Genomic DNA, 19288 nt, shown 5'->3' on the forward strand with positions numbered 1-19288 from the left:
ACGTGACCTTGAGTCTATAGTCCCAGGCCAAGAAGATAACTGAGCCGAGGACACAGGCGACCACCTCTCCTCTTTCCCCTGAGACAGTGGCTATTGGACTTTTTTCTGGCTCCACATCACTAATATTGCTCATTACAAGCAGTGATTCTCAACAGCTGAAGGTGAGGAGAAGCTACGTTCCACCAGAGCTGTGCATGGGAATCCAGGGGGGCAGAAACTGTACTTAAAATATCTGTTTATAAAAAAAAAAAAAAAAATCTGTTTATATGACTGCCTCACTCCCACACCTGATGCTAGGTCATTGTGATAGCGGTAATAGGAACATAGGATGGGCTAATGACTGATCAGGTGAGGCAAGTCAATGGGCCTCTGAAACCAGCAACTATTTCAGCTGAAGGCATCTCTTTTTTCTAAACATATAAGAAAAGTTACAGTGCGGCAGCAAAGGAAGAAGTTTTCACTGTAAGCCAAGGATGTTTGAGTGTTTCAAGAAGTTGGCAAAAGACCAGAGTTCAGGAGAAGCTGCAAGCAAAATTGTAATTGACTTAATTTATGGTTGTTCAACTTAAGACCATCATTCAACATCCAGTTAAGTTGAAAGTCAGAGGTTCCCTGTTCTGTTTCAAGGGATTATTACTTTCTGTTCCTTTTTCCCCAAATCTTACCTGCTACCCTTCCTCTTTCCTTGAGTTCATTCCTATTATATAACATTTACAGATGTGGCTAAATTTGGAGCCATGTCAGTAATTTATACCGAAGGGAACTCAGTTACTTTGTCTCCACAGTGTTCCAAATTATAAAACCTGATTATACCTATGGTTTGAACCTCTATTTTGTCAGGTTATGGAAAATCAGTTAAAGAGAAGGAAAGGCAGCATTTTAGGAAGGGCCAGGGTAGAGATTCCTCCACATAAGTTGTGCTTCTTTTACTAACATTACATCAAATGATTCTTTGGCCCTTAATAAAAGTAGTCATCGGTGCTTATAATTTTCTCTCCAAGTTCCTAAGCATTTTAACTCAAAGTGCCTCCTCTCCTGGTTGACATCTTCATTCCTGGATACAGCTTTCAAGGGAGGCAGCAACAGTACTCTTTGCCTGATTCTGACCTCTCCAAGCTGGAACTTCTTTTCACAGCTCCTCTAAAGACAATGGCCTATACACCATTCATGATGCTAGAGATACTTACAAGAGTGGAAGGGTGGCTTTCAGATATTGACTAAGAACCTCCATCCATCTACCCTTTATCCCTGGGAAGAGAAGGAACTCAAGCCATCTTTACTTCTCCCCATGCCCCTCACCTCTGTACCTCAAGAAGAGGTCATGCCAGTGTGATGGAGAGATCTTAGCACACTGAGTGGGAGTGGCTTAGAAAAGATGGTGGGCCCCTCTCTGCCACCCTCCTTTCTTCCTATTCCCTTTGCATTGCTGAAGGGGCATCTGGCTCACAGTTTTCTGCTCCCATGCCTGCTGCAGTGCATTCATCTTTTTGGCGTCTTGGCCCATGAAGGTCCCCAAACTTGGGTTTGTGCTTAGGAGAAGGAGCAGTACAGGTAAGCCTCTGGCCTCTGCCTTGTCCTCTAGGCCACCTAACAGAGCTTTCAAATGCAAGCTCCTTCGTCATTGCTCCCCGTGCATATATTATCCTTAGGAACTTTATGGAGAAGAGAGAGAAGACTATGTCCCTTGTTTGGGAAAAGGATTTGGGCATTTCCTAAGGTGTCCTGGCCTCCTAATTCACCAACTGTTAATGTTTTGCCACATTTGCTTTATCTATATGTATGGTATGTTTCCATGTGTATGTTTGGGGGTGTTGTTATTTTTTCTTGTTTTGAACCATTTGGAAATAAGTCATAACATCACAGTTACCATTTTAACCATTTTTAAGTATACAATTCAGTGGCATTAAGTACCTTCACATTGTTGTGCATCCATCGCCAGAACTTTTTCATCTTCCTAAACTGAAACTCTTCCATTAGGCAACAACTCATTCCTCCTTCCACTAGCTCCTGGCAACCACCATTCTGTTCTCTGTCTCTATGCAATTTGACTACTCTAGGTAACGCAGATAAGTGGAATCATACAATATTTGTCCTTTTGTGTCTGGCTTATTTCACTTAGCATAATGTCTTCAAGGTTCATCCATGCTGTAGCATATGTAAGAATTTCCTTCCTTTTTAAGGCTGAATAATATTCCATTTAACATATATACCACATTTCGTTTATCCATTCATCCATTGATGTCCACTTGAGTTGCTTCCACCTTTTGACTATATTAAGTAATGCTGCTATGAATATTGGGTGCACAAATATGTGTTCAAGTCCCTGTTTTCAATTCTTTTGGGTATATACCCAGAAGTGAGATTTCTGGATCATATGGTAATTCTATGTTTAATTTTTTGTGGAATTACTATACTGTTTTCTACAGAGGCTGCACCATTTTACATTCCCATCAGCAATGGTTCCAATTTCTCCACATCCTCACCAACACTTGTTATTTTCCATTCTTTTAAATAATAGCCATTCTAATTGGTGTGATCTCATTGTGGTTTTGATATTCATTTCCCTAATGGTCAATGATGTTAAGCATATTTTCATGTGCTTATAGACCAGCTGTATGTTTTCTTTGGAGAAATATTTTTTCAAGTCTTTTGCCCATTTTTTAATCTAGTTGTTATCTTTGTTGTTGTTGAGTGGAAGTTCTTCATATATTCTGGATATCAATCCCTTATCAGATATATGATTTGCAAATATTTTCTCCAATCCCATGGTTTCCTTTTCACTCTGCTAATTGTATCCTTTGATGCATACAAGTTTTTAATTTGGCTGTAGTCCAATTTATTTTTTCTTTTGTTGCCCATTGGTGGCTACTAGAAAATTTAAAATTACCTGTGGTTCACATTATATTTCTGTTGGACAGTGCTGGCCTGAAAGTTTGATTAGATTCACCTTGGGTGAGAATATGTTACAGATGATGCTGTGTACTTCATAGTGTATCCCAGCAGGAGGTATACAATTTCAGGTTGTTCCACTAGTAGTGATGCTAAGTTTGATTGTCTGGTTAAAGTGGTAACTTTCATATATTTGGATTACAAAGTATATTTTTGCCTTTGCAGCTTCCAAATAATTTGTGAGATGACACTTTTTACCAGAATATTTTTTTAATTATCATCAAACCTTCTTAGCCCTCTTAGAGAAACCAACATCTACAGATCAACACTTAGGTTAATCATCAATGAGTCAAATCCTGAATGCATGACCTTCCTAGGGAGGGCAGTTCAGATAACTCTTGGCCTTTTTAGCCCTTGACTTTTTCATGGCTGCAACAGGCAGAAAACACACCATGCCTGACCTTCCCCAACCTCCTTCCTAATGGCCATAAGTAATCCGTAGCACTCACTTGGGCCAGTCGTTTCCATTGTAACTTCCCTAAAGCTTACCCAGCTCGCCTTTCCAGTCTTGTTATTGGCAATAACCTACTACTCCTGAATTTTGGAGAGTTCCCCAGGGGAGTCTCTCATGCACTCAAGAACCTCTCTCTTGTTTTTCATCTCTGTCCCCACTTCTTTTTTTCTGTGACCACACTAACATCTGTGCCAAGGCTGGTGGCTCTCGGAGCTCCCAGATCTGCAAACTCCCATGGTGCCAAAGATGCCCTACACTTCCCAGAGTCTTCCCTGGTTAAAGCCATGCTGGGTCTATGTCAGGTGGAGAAGACCACCTCTGTAGGGCACTTTTCCCCTGGGTGCCAAGATAGCACCTCTGTTTGTATTCCTCTGCCTCACAGCATCAGTTGTGAAATCATGTTTTTCAGTTTCTGCTTGAGTCTCAAGAACTTGGTTCATCATAAATATTCAGGATAGACACCTTGCTTTCTTCTGATCTCCCTTGTCTTTCCAGAGGCCTGAGCAAAAACACCTTCCTTCTTCCTTTAGCCAAACCAGTTCTTGGCACTCCTGCCCACTTTTCTCAGAGGGATATGAAATTCATTTAGGGTCCAGATGGGACAACTAGTCATAGTCTACATTACAGTCCTAAGTAGGAGACAACCACTCAGTGAAATTTCTAAATTTTCTTCTACATGTTTGTGTGGCCACAAACCCATATGGCTGATGATATAATCAAAGGACTCCAGCTAGGTCTTAAGATTTATTCCCATTACAGAAAAAAAGAGATGCTACTGACCTTTCCAGGAAAGACCCACGACCCAGGGATATCAGAGAATAGAGGAGGAAGTTAAGATTATGCACAAATGCTATAAAATCTTAAACCATTCTAAAAGAAAACATAAGAGAAAATCTTTGCAACCTTGGGGTACGAAAAGATTTCTTAGTGTACACAAAAGATAAAACAAAAAAGTTAATAAATTGGACCTAATCAAAATTTTAAAATGTTGCTCTTTGAAATACATTGTTTAAAAAATGAAAAAGTTATGCCACAAAATGGGAGAAAATATTTTCAATATACATATCTGGCAAAGGATTTATATCCAGAACATATAAAGAACTCTTACAACTCAATAATAAAAATACCAAAAAATGCAGTTTTTAAATGGGCAAAAAATGTGAAGCAACACTTCGTGAAAGAAGATATGTGAATGGCCAATAAGCACATGAAAAATGCTCCACATTATTAGCTGTGTGCTAATTAAAATCATAATTGTATATCATTTCACACCCATTAGAATAGCAAAAAATTTAAAAGACTGACCATATCAACTGCTGACAACGATGTGGACAAACTGTAATTCTCCTATAATACTGTTGGGAATGTAAAATGGTACAACCACTTTGAAAAAGAATGTGGCAATTTTTTAAAATGTTAAGCATACACCTGTCGTTTAATCCAGTCATTGAACTCCTATTTATCCAAGAGAATTAAAGTAAACATGAAAGTTTGTACATGAATATTCATAGCAGCTTTAATCGTAACAGCCCCAAACAGAATGCAACTTAAATGTCTCTCAACAAGGAAACAGATAAAATGTCATGTACTCATACAATGGAATACTGCTCGGCAATAAAAAAGTATAAATTATTGATATGTCAATAGGATGGATGAATCTCAAAATAATTATGCTGGATGAGGGACTTCCCTGGTGACACGGTGGTTAAGACTCCAAGCTCCTGATGCAGGGGGCCTGGGTTCGATCCCTGGTCAGGAAACTAGATCCCACATGCATGCAGCAACTAAGAGTTCACATGCCACAACTAAGGAGCTGGCGAGCCGCAACTAAGGAGACCGCCTGCCACAACTAAGACCCGGCGCAACCAAATAAATAAATAAATAAATAATTTTTAAAAATAAGCTAATGTATACTTAGCCATTGGCACAAAATAGACATTTAATAAATGCATTTTGAAAAATTATGCTGGATGAAAAAAGCCAGATACAAAAGAGTATATACTGTAAAATTCTAGTCATGCAGAATTCTGGAAAATGCAAACTTCCCTATAGTGACAGAAAGGAGATCAGTGGTTCCATGGGGCTAGGGGCAGAGGGAAAGATGGGCTGCAAACATGTCTAAGGAAACTTTTGGGGGATGATGGAAATCTCCTGTGGATTGATTGTGATGGTGGTTTCCCAAGGGTATGCATCTGTCAAAATGCATCAAATTGTATAAATTTTCAAAGTGGCAGAGAGAGTTAAGGAAGAGGGGGAGTTGGAAGCTGAGAGCCCCTCATATCCCCAGGGAAATTCAGAGAAGATCTCTTTCTTTGGATGGGAGGGGTGATGGGAGGTTGGAAACAGGCTGGACTGAGTGCCAGATAACTATAGTCAGAGGAGGAGAGATCACCTCTGCCAATAAGGACCACTCAACAGTGATCAGTCCGAGCCCCCTGTGAGCCCTGCACACATCCTTCCTGCCTGGAAGGCTTTCCTCTTCCCAGCCACAGTCATCACTTCTTGTGAGACTCTCTTCCTCCAAGAATTATTTTCTAATTTATTCCCAACCATTCTGCATTCACAGAATGATTTCCACTAAATCACCTATACTTCCTTTCACAGCTACTTGTTGCCCATAAATATATGTGCTTTTTGAGTCAGCTATTATTAAGCATTGGCAAGGAGGTAGGGAAATCGAACCCTCATCCATAGCTGGTGCAGCCATTCTGAAGGAGAATTGAGTACCTTAAAATCTACCAAGCCCACTACTAGGTATACCCCCAGAGAAATTCTTCCTGGGGAACACAGGAGATGTGCCTAAGGAGGTTCATTACCTCAGTGTTGGGGGCCAACTAGATGTCCGTCTCTAAGGCACATGCAAGTAAAACTTGGTATATGCATACAGCAGAGTAATGAACTAGACATTCATACAGCAATCTGGATTGATCTCAAGAACAGAGGTGAGAGAAAAAAAATAAAAACAGAATGAGATTTATAGCCAATTCCATTTACGTATTACACACCCACATGAAACAGCCTTGTGTATTTTTGTAGGGGTGCTCATATATCTAAATAAATACCTGTCAGATGGATTGGAAGGACTGTATTAAATATATTAGAGTGGATGCCTATGGGAGGAGGGCAGGAAGCCTGGGAATGGTGGGTGAAGGGAAAAAACATTAAAATTAAATATTTTTTCTTAAAAAGAAAGAGGGTCATTCCATGGATAGATGATGATATTCCATGAACTGAGAATGGGATTAACTCAAGCATGTGCACCTGAATCCCAAAGGATACAAAAAAGAAAAAAATTAGAGATAGATGGATAGATGATAGGTAGATGATTGATAGATAGATGATTGATAGATAGGTAGATAGATAGATGGTAGATAGATAGATAGATAGATAGATAGATAGATAGATAGATAGATAGATAAACTTTGCCTTTCACATTCAAAATGAAAGAACTAACTGTTCCCTGGTGTGGTGTATTAGTTTCCTATTGCTGCCATAACAAAGTTCCACAATTTTAGTGGCTTAAAACAACATAAATTATTGTTGTACAGTTCTGCAGGTAACAAGTCCAACACAGGTCTCACTGGGCAAAAATCAAAATGTCATCAGGGCTGCGTTCCTTTCTGGAAGCTCTAAGGGAAATCCATTTCCTCGCCTTTTCCAGCATGTAGGAATCACCCACATTCCTTGACTCATGGCCCTCTTCCTCCACCTTCAAAGCCAGTAAAGGCAGGTCTAATTTTTCTTACATATCCTTCTCTGACTCTGACCTTCTCTTCTGCCTCCCTTTTCCACTTTTCAGGACCTTTGTGATTACATTGAGCCCACCTGGATAATCCAGAAATATCTCCATAACCTAAAATCGTCTAATTCCCCAATACCATGTAAGTTAACATATTCACAGGTTTCAGGGATTCACAAGTTCCATGTTGACATTTTTTTTAAATTAATTAATTTATTTATTTTTGGTTGTGTTGGGTCTTCATTTCTGTGCGAGGGCTTTCTCTAGTTGTGGCAAGTGGGGGCCACTCTTCATCGCGGTGCGCGGGCCCCTCACTATCGCGGCCTCTCTTGTTGTGGAGCACAGGCTCCAGACGCGCAGGCTCAGCAGTTGTGGCTCACGGGCCCAGCTGCTCCGTGGCATATGGGATCTTCCCAGACCAGGGCTCGAACCCGTGTCCCCTGCATTGGCAGGCAGATTCTCAACCACTGCGCCACCAGGGAATCCCCCCATGTTGACATTTTGGGATCCACTATTCTGCCTACGACACCTGGGCATATGGAAAATCATGATAAGCACAAAACCACGTGTCCTTTGTTATTTTAAGTCAGTTATTCAGCTAAATAACAAAAACAAAACAAAAGTGTGTTGAGTCCTACTATATGCCAGATCCCTGTGATAAGAGCTGAGATTAGAGTAGGGGTCAGGGATTGGGAGTTTGATGATTTCTCCCTCCCTTTCAAACAAAATTCCCATTCTGGCTTATTTTAGCTAAGGGATAAATGAAAAGTAATCTGCTTAAACCATTCTCATTACATTGTAAATGACTGGCCTATGGTCACCTTCTAGAAGAGACGTTCACATTCTTTTTTAAAGGAGCTCCCTAACGCAGTGCTTCTTTTTTTTTTTTTTTTTAACATCTCTATTGGAGTATAACTGCTTTACAGTGGTGTGTTAGTTTCTGCTGTATAACAAAGTGAATCAGCTATACATATACATATATCCCCATATCCCCTCCCTCTTGCGTCTCCCCCCCTCCCTCACTATCCCACCCTTCTAGGTGGTCACAAAGCACGGACCCAGTGCTTCTTAACCTCTAATGAGCATACAAAACAGCTGGGAATCTTGGCAAATGCAGTTTTGATCCAGTAGGTGTGGCATGGGGCCTGAAACTCTGCTTTTTGACAAGCTCCCTCCCAGGTGGTGCTGATGCTGCCTGCCCAGGTCGCCAGGCGGAGGAGCACAGAACTAACTCAAATAAAGCTCGTACCCTAAGCAGTACTTAGTCTGACCTTGCCACCGACCTATCCTTATGAAGGGTTTGCCTCCATCTAAGAGTTTATAGTAGTCAGTCCGTTTGCCAAAACATCACACTTTGTCACTGACAAAACACCTGTAGTAGAGGGGACACTCTGCCTATTGGTAATGGCCTTGGTTTCCCACCAAGGTTTCTGACCAACAAAGGACATGTGGTTTTGTGCTTATCATGATTTTCCATATTGGTAATGGCCTTGGTTTCCCACCAAGGTTTCTGACCAAGACTCAAATTTATCCTTAGATATGGAGCATACTATTTACAATCCTTGATGTAATAGTGAGTCGCTTGTCTCCTAGACCAGGACTTCCAATATCCAAGGCTGACACCCCCCAGACAGTGACCCAGTGACCCAGTACCTGGATTCATACATATTGTCGGAAATTTATAAGGTTTGACCTATTTAAGGATTCCCTAGACAAGGGAATAAAGACTGATTTAAGATTCAAAGTTATCTGTTGAACACGGTTGAGCTTTTGCATACTAGCTCCTTCGGGGCGGTGGGGAGAGATGAACAGGAAGCAACAGAATCTCTACAGGTAGCTTAGAGATCATCTTGATAGGGACCTCTGGCCAATGAAACAACCTTAGTAAAGTTCAGGGACCAATGAGAGGACACATGATTGCATCAAGGTGAATTGATAATGTAATGTGTAAGGTGAACGAATGCAGCGTGTTCCTGTATATACCACATGGCTGCTCCTGATTCCTGAGCTTGGGCAATACTACTTCAGGGAACACTTCTCAGCGCTGATGCACTTTGATGTCCTCTGACCTACGACTTCCCCAAATCTTTGTTTTGGCCTCAGAAAGAGATCACATTGGGGAAATGAAGCAGATCCACACCTGCAGTTCCATACCTTCTGTCTGCAAGATAGCTAGGTCCGTCTCATCTCCTTGGCCGAGCGCTGTTATGTTGTTTCCCCCAAGGCCTCCTTGAGGAGCCCCCATTTTATGTTCTCTCTAGGTCTCCTTCCCACCTTATCCTGGGTGGGTAATTGCTAAAAACTCTCTTGTATGGGCTAACACTACTGGGGCCCCCTGATCTACCCTCAGCATTCATCCAAGTATTAAAATATAGAATTTTACCCCTGGCAGCAGCTTTTGAGACACAGTCTAATATGCACCACTGTATGGATAAAGAAAAGGAAGTCTACAGAGGGGAGTAAGTAGATCAAGATCAACCGCAGTTCATGGCAGAGTCTATATCCAAACCTAGCTCACAGAGGTCAGGTGACTTGTTTGAGGTCATATGTCCAGTTGATGGCAACACTGAGTCGAGAACCCAACTCCAACTCCAAGACTTGTTTCCACTACAGCCTCCTTCAACCACAGCTAGAACACCACTGCCCACCCCTGATGGGAGGACACCCCATTATTGATTCACTAATGCCTTTGAAGATATTCACCTTGAGGGCTGAGGGTCAAGGTCTGCTTTGGGCGAAAGGGTAAATGGCGCTACCTGGGAATGCTACTGACCAAGTCTGGTCTTTTATCTCACGACTGTGTCAGCCTTCCCACCTAATTCCGTTTTTATGGCTTAAGCTTTTTAATTCTTTTCCTACCCAATCCCTGTTTCTGGCCATGTGTGATTACTATCCTGCTATTTCAAGTTTCTCTCCAGTTGGGTAAGTCTCCACTCTTTGTCCTAGCACAAGGTTTTTCCTTTTGATTTCATCTCACCTGCCTGGAGGGTGTGGTGCGGGGAGCAGCTTACCTTCGCACCCTTCTGTTCACGTCTCACTCACTTCTTCCCACCTCTCCACTTTTCACCACTGTCTTACTTCCCATTTCCTCTCTCCCTTCCACTTCTCTTGGAATGATGGCCCCTGAATTTCTTGCCCCCATCAAGATGGATGGCTTTCCTCCCTCTACTTAAGGGAGGGGGGGAGCCGTGAAAGCCCCAAATGCCATCTTTCATCTTATTTCCTATTTCAGCACATATCCTATTTATAACTCTGCCTCCTTCTTAGCAGATTGACACAGCACTCTGCTTGGTTCCCAGAATAAATGCAATTCAAGAATGAGTGGCAAGTCCAGGCTCCCAGGATTCTTCTGTAGGCAGGCATTTGTTAGGAGTGTTGCTGCCAGCACTGGAGAAGTGCCTCTGCTGCATCTGTGCTTCTCTGAGCCCATCTTCCGCTGTCCTGGAAACTCCTTCTATAGAGGATTTTCTTCCTGGCAGATTTCACTTCCTGATCATGTTAGCACCAGCTTACATTAAAGGTGTTTTTTACTCCCCTAGCATACATTGACTACACTATAGAAGATACTTAAGAAATACTGGTTGGGTGAATGAATGTTGGCATATTAATAATAGGTCATAACTGAGTTTGTAGGAAGCCAATTTGGAATTATAGCTGATCGACAAAGTGAACAATACACATTAAAATTCACATTTTAAAAGTAAAAACCAATTTCATATTACACCCAATATTGCTGATGTTCCCAAATCATTATAAAACCTGAATGAAGGAGCAACATTTACAGAGCAACTTCCACTATTAGGAACTGTACTTTGCTTAAATGATTTCATTTATTCTACAACCTCTGAAATAGGTACTGAAATTATTCTCATTTGGGGGTAAAAAAACACAGACTCAGGTAGGTGAGCAGTTTGGCCTAGGTCACAGAAAGAGTAAGTGAATTCAACCCAAGCTATGTGCCTTCAAAGCTCACTTTAAAAACTGAGAGAGGATTTGGGGTCTCTGAACACAGCATCTAAAGTAGCACACGCTAATAACTTCTGGTTCAGTCTGTGTCCCCTTGTCTATTTCTCTCCTGCTTGGCACATAGTAGATGCTCAAACAAATATTTGTTGAATTAAATTATCGAATGTACCATTTAGACTCAGTTTCTTAACCTGGCATTATTCTAATTTTCTGGGCTTGACATACACACGTCAGAAGAAACCCAGCATTGAGCTTTGGAGGGTTATCAGATGGGGATGCATGAGCCAATGTTTCTGTCTTCATAAAGGAAAACAGATATGGGATGAAAGCTTAACAGGCAGGATTTAGGTCAGAACTAAAGCAAACACTGTAGATACTGGACCGGGCCACTGAAGAAAACCAAATGTTTTGTCTGCAGATCCCCATCTCTCTGAGATGAGCCAGATTCCTGCCTGCTGGGAAGGCTCTGCTTCTGCGGGTCTGCAGAGGCACCAGAAGCTTCTCTTCTGCACTTGTGGTAACAGTAGGAAGAGTGCTGCAGAAACTGCCCTAATTCAATGGCACCCTCTTCACAGTAATGTGGAGTTGTTAGTTCCCTTGATTGCTCTCTGATGCGTAGCTTTAATTGTATCCTTGCTTTTATGTAGAGAATAGAATCATGTTCCCAAGAGGATAGCTAGGAAAAACCCACTGCCAGCCTCCAATACCAAGAGGAGACTGCAGAAACTGCTGCTTCATGGGTGGGCACAGGAGAAAGGAGATGAGGGAGGACAGCTGCCTCCAAAGGCGTGGGGTTTATGCATGGAAGGCTCACTGTCCCCTTCGCCTCTTCTAAGAGTATAAACAGCAGAATCTTACTCATAGGAAACTGCCTGGAAATTGCATAGGAAATTTCCTATGCATAGGAATTGCCTGTGGAGGAGGGTTTATGTGGTGCTGAAAAGCTACCATCCTCCCAAAAAGCTGTCCCTCACCCACACTGGAGCTTCCATGGACTAATACCACTGTTGACATAATTGTCTATTGCCTTCCTCAATTTTCATGCATGTTTCTATGCAACTGAGATCACACGGTATATACATTTTGCAATCTGCCTTTTTCACGTAACGCTGTAGTTTGTAAGCCTTGGAGGGGGGGAGGATATGGTGAAATCCAGCCATTTTATAGTTGAGGGTGATGTCAGGCGGAAACAGCAACAACAACCAGCACTGCTGGGGCGGCTCCTGGGAGCTGGACCAGTCCTGTGCCACCGGCGGTAGGGTTCACCCATTTATACAACGTCCTGAGGCAGTAGGCAGTGGTTGGCTCTAGGAGTTAGGATTAAAGGAGTTTTTTTTAAAAATCTGCTCTTAACTTTTTTTTTTTTCCCAAATTTCATAATAAACCAATATCACCTTTATAGTCAGAAAAAAATGATTGTAACTGTTTCTTCTCTGTGCTGCCAAGAAAGCAGCAAGGCATTAGAATCTGAACCAGCTGCAGAACAGCAAGCCACCCAGGCTCATCTCACCATGCTTCAGGCTCTCCATCTAATGGGAAAATCACCCTGGACCCTCTCAGAGTAGAGACTGTAACACCATCACTATCATACAGAGAAGGTATATGGGACAAGGTAAAGAGATTAGCAGCCTGGATCTGGGAGGTGGCTGAGCTTCATGGTCCACAGCTGCCCAAGCCTCCAGAGCCCGCCCCCGCCAAGCCTCTCAGAGGAAGAGCATTCATTCACCTTATTTATGATCATAACCTCCCGACGTAGGCATCACTGAGAACAGGTTGGAACCCAGGTATCTTTAGACCCTGAAAAAAGGAGTCAAGCTACTTTCCTTTCCCATTGCTCACTTACAGAGCTGACTAATTCATTATGCACAGGAGACACAGTGCCTAGGGACCAAAATACTTTTAGGGGTCCATAAAAATGTTTTAATATATTATATTAATGTATTTGCCATATGCCAACACAGTTGTAAAATATAAGTTTTGATATTTTTAATGGTGGAAGGGGCCCACAAAAGCAAATGTGCCCAAGATCCATGAAAGTCATGACGTGGTCCCACTCAGCCTACGTCAGCTTCATTTTTTCTGGGCCCCATTATGAAATCACCAAGGTGGATTATGGACCAGAATGCCTACCATTCCTCTTCTTTATCTTTCTGGTACAAAGGAAACAGAACTTAGGTGTGGATATTTGGCATGACAAATAACCAGAACCGTGAGGTGAGACTGAGACCTCCACAGTAGAATTAGGCAGATGGAGACATATTTCGCAGACAGCAGAAGAAATAGGTCTGTTAATTGCCCACACAAACAACCATTATAACACAGGAAGTACAAGAAGCCATAACTCTAGGAAATAACTTGGCATTTCCCCCTTTTCTTAAGAATGATTATCCCTTATTCCTTAGGATAAGGTTTCTGTAAAATGTGAACACCCCCTTTAATAACTCTGGTTCTTCTTTTCAAATTAAAGTTATAAATAAATAAGTACAATTTGCAAACCATTTGATTACATCCCTGTAGTTTCCCAAGATTCCCTAAGGAGGCACTTACACCAATTTTTGCATCATTAATATTTAAATAAAACCTTGAATTGAATTGTGGGACAAACAGGCACTTACCAAGCACATGTTTGGGCACAATGCAGCACGAGTTTTAGACTTAGGGAACCAGTGGAACATTTGGTCTTTGCAGACCAGTGATAGAATAATGCAGCAAAGACTTTTGAAGGGAGAGAATATTGGTTTCAAGAGAGGCAAAACCAGGGCAAAAACCCCCAGTTTTACTTGGAGTCCCTTATTCAGCAACCACAAATACACGGACTGCCATCAGCTACCAGGAAGTAAGCAGAACAGAGCAGCTGAGCAGGCAACCTCAAGTCCCAAGCCCAAGCCTCAGTCATTTTTAAAACATCAAGGAAAAGTTACTAAGTTCAAATCACCAAAATATCTGTGGTACAAAAGAAAATAAGTAATTTAAATTCCAAATGCTTTGTTTATAAAATGAGGTGATTTTTCAATACATTTTATTGTAATTTTCATTGGTAAACATTTATAGAGCACGGCACTTTGCCAAGAGAGTGTACACGATATGCTCAATAGCTCAAGCCACAGGGGTTTGCAATGTGTTTGGGAAACATGAGAAATACCAGATGTAAATGGATCACAGCAGTGTGGGGTGTACACGCCGAATGACACGGGAACAGTCCTGACTCTAAGTTCTGCATGGGAGCCAAGAGAAAGGCGAATCCTCAAGTGACTGACGTGTCATTGAGAATTCAGCAGGAAGCAGATGGCACTCAAAGGATTTAACTGAGAGTTTAAGAAAACACTGACTGGGGTGTGGGCAGAACTAGCCAACTGATCACAGTGGCAAACAGGTCTAGCAGCAGTGGGATGCTGGTACCACTCTTGGCCTGAAGGGGCAGAGCAAGGAACGAGGTCATGGAGCCCCACTGAGTGCTGCTGCCTGAAGAGGGGGTGCTCCACAGGAGCTGAGGCCGGAAGCTCAACATGGGGCTTGCGTAGTAAATCCCCAACCTCTGGTCACCTGCTGATGCCTCCCACAGGCCCAGCCAGAAACTGGAGGGCAAGGGAGCCGGGAGATGCAGCCGTGGGGCACAGATCAGGAGAGACAAGAGTGGAGAGTGGACACAGGGGGACAAATGGAGACTAGCCCAGCGCACAGTCTGGACACCTTACTATGGGCTTTCAGAGAAAGGGGAGATCTCTTGGCGTAAAAGTGGAAGGGGGAGGGCACCTTGGGCAAAGGAAGACATGCGTATATAAGAAATGGGAAATAATTTATCTTTCAGCCAAGGAATGTGTGCCAAGTGCATTTTCTGAAGAAGAGGCGGGCTGCAACGTTCAGGAAGGTTGGAGGAACAGACGTCTGTGGTGGGTAATACTTCGTGCATTGTAAGATACTTAGCAGCATCCTTGGCCTCAATAGCACCCCACCCCCAGTTGGAATAACAAAAAGTGTCTTCAGACATGTCCTCTAAGGGGATGCAAAATTGTCCCCAACTGAGAACCACTGGGAAAAGAAAGGAAACGAGACTATAATCAGAAATCTGTTGAAACACAGGGCAGACAGGAGATTCTGAAGGCTTAGAACAATGTGGAACAGTAAGATGGACAAGAGAAGGACAAATGACACAGACCCTTAAAAAGAGGAGCAGGCAGGCTGTGTGAGGAGAGGGGGGAGCGGTCGAGGGTAACTTTCAGGTTTGCAGATTGGACAGCAGGGAGGATGATATCTCCACTGACAGAGCAAGGAAGGGCTGAGGATGGTCTTAGGCAAAAATGATATGTCTGTTGTGAACTTATTTGAAGGAAGCCAAGGATGTTTAGACAAGGCACTGAGTTGAGAAGGGAGATTGGGACTAGAGGTGTAAATTTGAGTCATCCACACAGAGACAGACTTCTATCCTCCTATGGAGAGAAGGAAAAGTAGAGAAAGCCAAGGACTAAGGTTTTCTTTTTTCTTTTTTTTCAGGGGAGGAGGGGGGGCGTGGGGAGGAATGGTGTTCCTATTTAGAAGAAGCATGTGGGATGGAAACAAAAGGTTCCAGAGACAAGAAAACCAGGCAGTTTTCTGAGGGGGAAACGGGCTGAAGTCCAGCTCCTGCCCCACTCAGCAGTTCCCTTGTCCCAGGGACTATGCCTGCCTAAAAAGGAGAGACCACCTTTTTCTAATGTATATAAAGGTGCCACGTAGGCTGGGGGTGGTACTGAGGAGACTCAAAGCCCCCCACAGAAGCCACAGGAGGGAGGGAAGTCAAGGAGGGAGGAGCCTTGTTGGTCCCACCTCCCCAGTGGTTAATGGTCCTCTTTTTTTTTAATCGCTCAAATCTGTAAAGAAGTAGACTTTGACTATGTAGACATTTTCACTTAAGTGGAATAAACAGTTTGTTCTCCATAAGTGAGTGGTAATAGGAGGTATTACCTCTCCAGAGTTCTGAAGAAAAAGTTACACACAGATATAAGCGGGAGGATCATGGGATCCAGAAACACAAGGGGTATCTGTGCTTCTCTGTCTCTGCGGTTCTCTCTGAAGAAAGATGATGGATCTTCTTGCTTTTTTCCCTCACGAAGATTCATTTTGTGGTAGGCAGAACTCTCAGATGTCCCCCAAGATTGTGGGCCCCTGGTGTATGTGCACTGTACAGTCTCATCCTTTTGAGTGTGGGTAGGACCTGTAAATACAATGGGATACCACTCCGTGAGTAACGTCATGTGGCAAAAGGGAATTTTCAGATGTAATCAGGTCCCCAATTAATTGACTTTGAGTTGATCAAAAGGGAGATTATCTTGGATGGGCCTGACCTGATCAGGTGAGTCTTTAATACAGACAAGCAGATGCTTTCTGCGGACTGGAGGAAAGCCAACAGCCATGCTGTGAAATGCTGTGAGGGCCACATAGCTGGGGCCTGAAGATGGCTTCTAGGGGTGGAGAGGGATTCCCGGCCAATAGCCAGGAAGAACACAGGGACTTCAGTCCTACGGCCACAAGAAACTGAATTCTGCTGACTGCTAGTGAGCATGGGCCCCAAGCCTCATACCAGCTGCACCTGACACCTGAATTGTAGCCTGATGAGACCCTTAGCAGAGGACTCAGCTAGCCTTTTCCTGGGTTCCTGCCCCAAGGACACTGAGATCGTAAATTTACGTTGTTTGTGATAATTTGTCATACAACAAAATAAAACAAATGCCTTTATGGAGAGAAATCATGTCCACAGGGGGTACTGTCTCCACAAGAAGACTGACAAGCACACCACACAGCTGAGCCCCAGGAGTACATGGGGCCTGAGCGGAGACCAGACTGGGGTGCGACCGTCAGTACTCCTCGGTCCCAGCCTCACCGTGACCCAAGCAGCCTGTAGGATGGGGTCACATCTCATTTCCTGGAAACGGCAAACTTAAACTGAAGATCTAGGAATGTGAACCATGACATAAGCCACACAGGAGAGGCTGGACTTACTTTCTGAGCTAAGATGGTGGTGACCCAAGGACGGTCAGGAGTCTTACCCTCATGCCACACTTTTCCTTACTTGACCAAATACAACTTTAGCCCCTAAGACACCGAGCTGAAAAGGCTGAATGGACACTGAAGTATCAATTTTCAGGAGGGCCTCTTGGAAGTAGGAAGGAGGAGGAAGAAAAGTGGAAGAAGAGGAAAAAAAGGAGAACATTATTCAGTAAACAAATATTTATGGTGCCCATTATGTGTGCAGTCCTGTTCAAGGCCCCAGAAACACACATGAATAAAACAAAAACCCATGTACTCCAGTGAGAGAATATAGGTAAATTGATAAAAACAAATCTTTAAAAATACATAGCATGTAGTGATAGTAAAGTAGGAGGCTGGTATTCAATTTTAAATAGAGGGGGGGGTCCACGAAGTCTCCCCCAAAAGGTGATGTTTGAAATAGACCCAAAGGAGTTGCGGAGTGAACCATGTGGTTATCTGAGCAAATCACATTCCAGGCAAAGGAAATACAAGTGCAAAGGTCCTGGGGCAGGGGAGGGCCTGGCCTTGCTAAGGAAGAGCAAGACACCCAGTGCCACTGGAGGGAAATGAGGAAGGAGAAAATGATGGGTCCAGAGAATTGAAGGCCTTGCAGATCACTTTGTCTTTTGACAAAGTGAGGTGGGAGTCATTGAGGACTCTGAATGGAAGAGTGACGAGATCAGTCAGGTTTTCAAAGACTCGCTCTGGCAGCTGAGCTGAAAATAGACTATAGAGCGGCAAGGGCAGAAACAGAGAATTGAGTTAGGAAGGCACTACCGTGGTCCAGGTGTGAGATGAGGTTTACTCAAACCAGTGTGTTGGTGTTAGAGGAGGTGAGAAACACTCAGATTCTGGATATCTTTTGAAGGTAGAGCCAACAGTATTTGCTCAGATTGGATGTAAGGTGTGAGAGAAAAAGCAGCCAGGGATAATGCCAAGGTTTTTAGCCTGAGCAACTGGAAGGATGGAGTTGCATTTGCTGATATGGGGAAGACTAGAGGAACTGGTTTGGAAAGGAGTATCAGGAGTGCAGTGCGGGGCGTGTTAAGTTCCAGAAGCCTCTTAGTGGCGCTATCAAGTAGACAGCTGGATATGCGGGTGTGGAGTGTAGGAAAGGATTAGAGTTGGAGATATAAATTTGGAATCGAAAACATGAGATTGGATGAGATAAAAAAGGGGGTGAGTGTTGATGGGCAAGTCCAAGGGTAAATCCTGGGACACTCCCACATTAAGGTATCAGGGAGGGGAGGAAGGACCAGTGTCTTAGTCAGTTTGGGTTGTGTGATATCGTGATTTTTAATAAATACACATTTGGTCTTTGTTGTTTCTGGAACCCTCGGAAATTCCAAGGGTTCCAAAAAGCCTTGGAGTTTCCTAAGTGATGAGAACGACAAAGGTGACTTTTGTTATGTTAATAAAGTGACTTTTGGATGTCACTAAGGATGGGGGCTGATTGCCAGAAGAACTAGACATGTCATTAGAGGGTTGGAAATTTCAGTACCACTCCTCTGGGGAGTGGAAAGGGGCTGGAGGTTGAATTCAATCACCAATGGTGGGTAATAATTTTATCAAACATGCCTATGTAATAAAGCCTTCATAAAACCCCAAAAGGACAGAGTTCAGAGAGCTTCCAGGTTGATGAACCAGAATGCATCCACGTGCCACAGAGCAAGGCCCCAAGCTGCACAGGGACAGAAGCTCCTTTATTCTGGACCTCACCCTATGTATCTCTCATCTGACTGTTGATTTGTATCCTTTATAATAATCCTGATCTAGTGAGTAAACTGGTTTCATGAGTTCTATGAGCTGCTCTAGCAAATTAATTGAACCCAAGGAGGGGGTTGTGGGACCTGTGATTTATAGCCAGTCGGTCAGAAGCACAGATGACAACCTGGATTTGAGACTAGCATCTGAAGTGGAGGGCAGTCTTGTGGGACTGAGACCTTACCTGTGGAATCTGATGCTCTCTCCGGGTAGACAGTGTCAGAATTGAGTGGAATTGTAGGACACCTAGCTGGTGCCAGAGAATTGCTTGTTGTGTGCGGGAAAAACTGCACACATTGGAACTGGATGCAGAATAGCAGGCTGCTATGACAATATACCATAGACTGGGTGGCCTAAAAAACAGAAGCTTATTTCTCACAGTTCTGGAGGCTGGGAAGTCCAAGATCAAA

The 19288-nt window shown here is 43.2% G+C and overlaps 1 long non-coding RNA gene across 1 annotated transcript; it reads left to right on the forward strand.

Annotated features, from left to right (window-relative positions):
- The first annotated feature begins 262 nt into the window (after positions 1-262).
- Positions 263-11794, forward strand: LOC309659240. The gene is made up of 2 exons (XR_014262693.1): positions 263-6755; positions 6791-11794. It is a non-coding gene; the product is annotated as an uncharacterized lncRNA (long non-coding RNA).
- The last annotated feature ends 7494 nt before the right edge of the window (positions 11795-19288 follow it).

Source organism: Balaenoptera physalus (genome assembly GCF_965194825.1).
Source record: "Balaenoptera physalus genome assembly, chromosome: 4".
Lineage (NCBI taxonomy): Eukaryota > Metazoa > Chordata > Mammalia > Artiodactyla > Balaenopteridae > Balaenoptera > Balaenoptera physalus.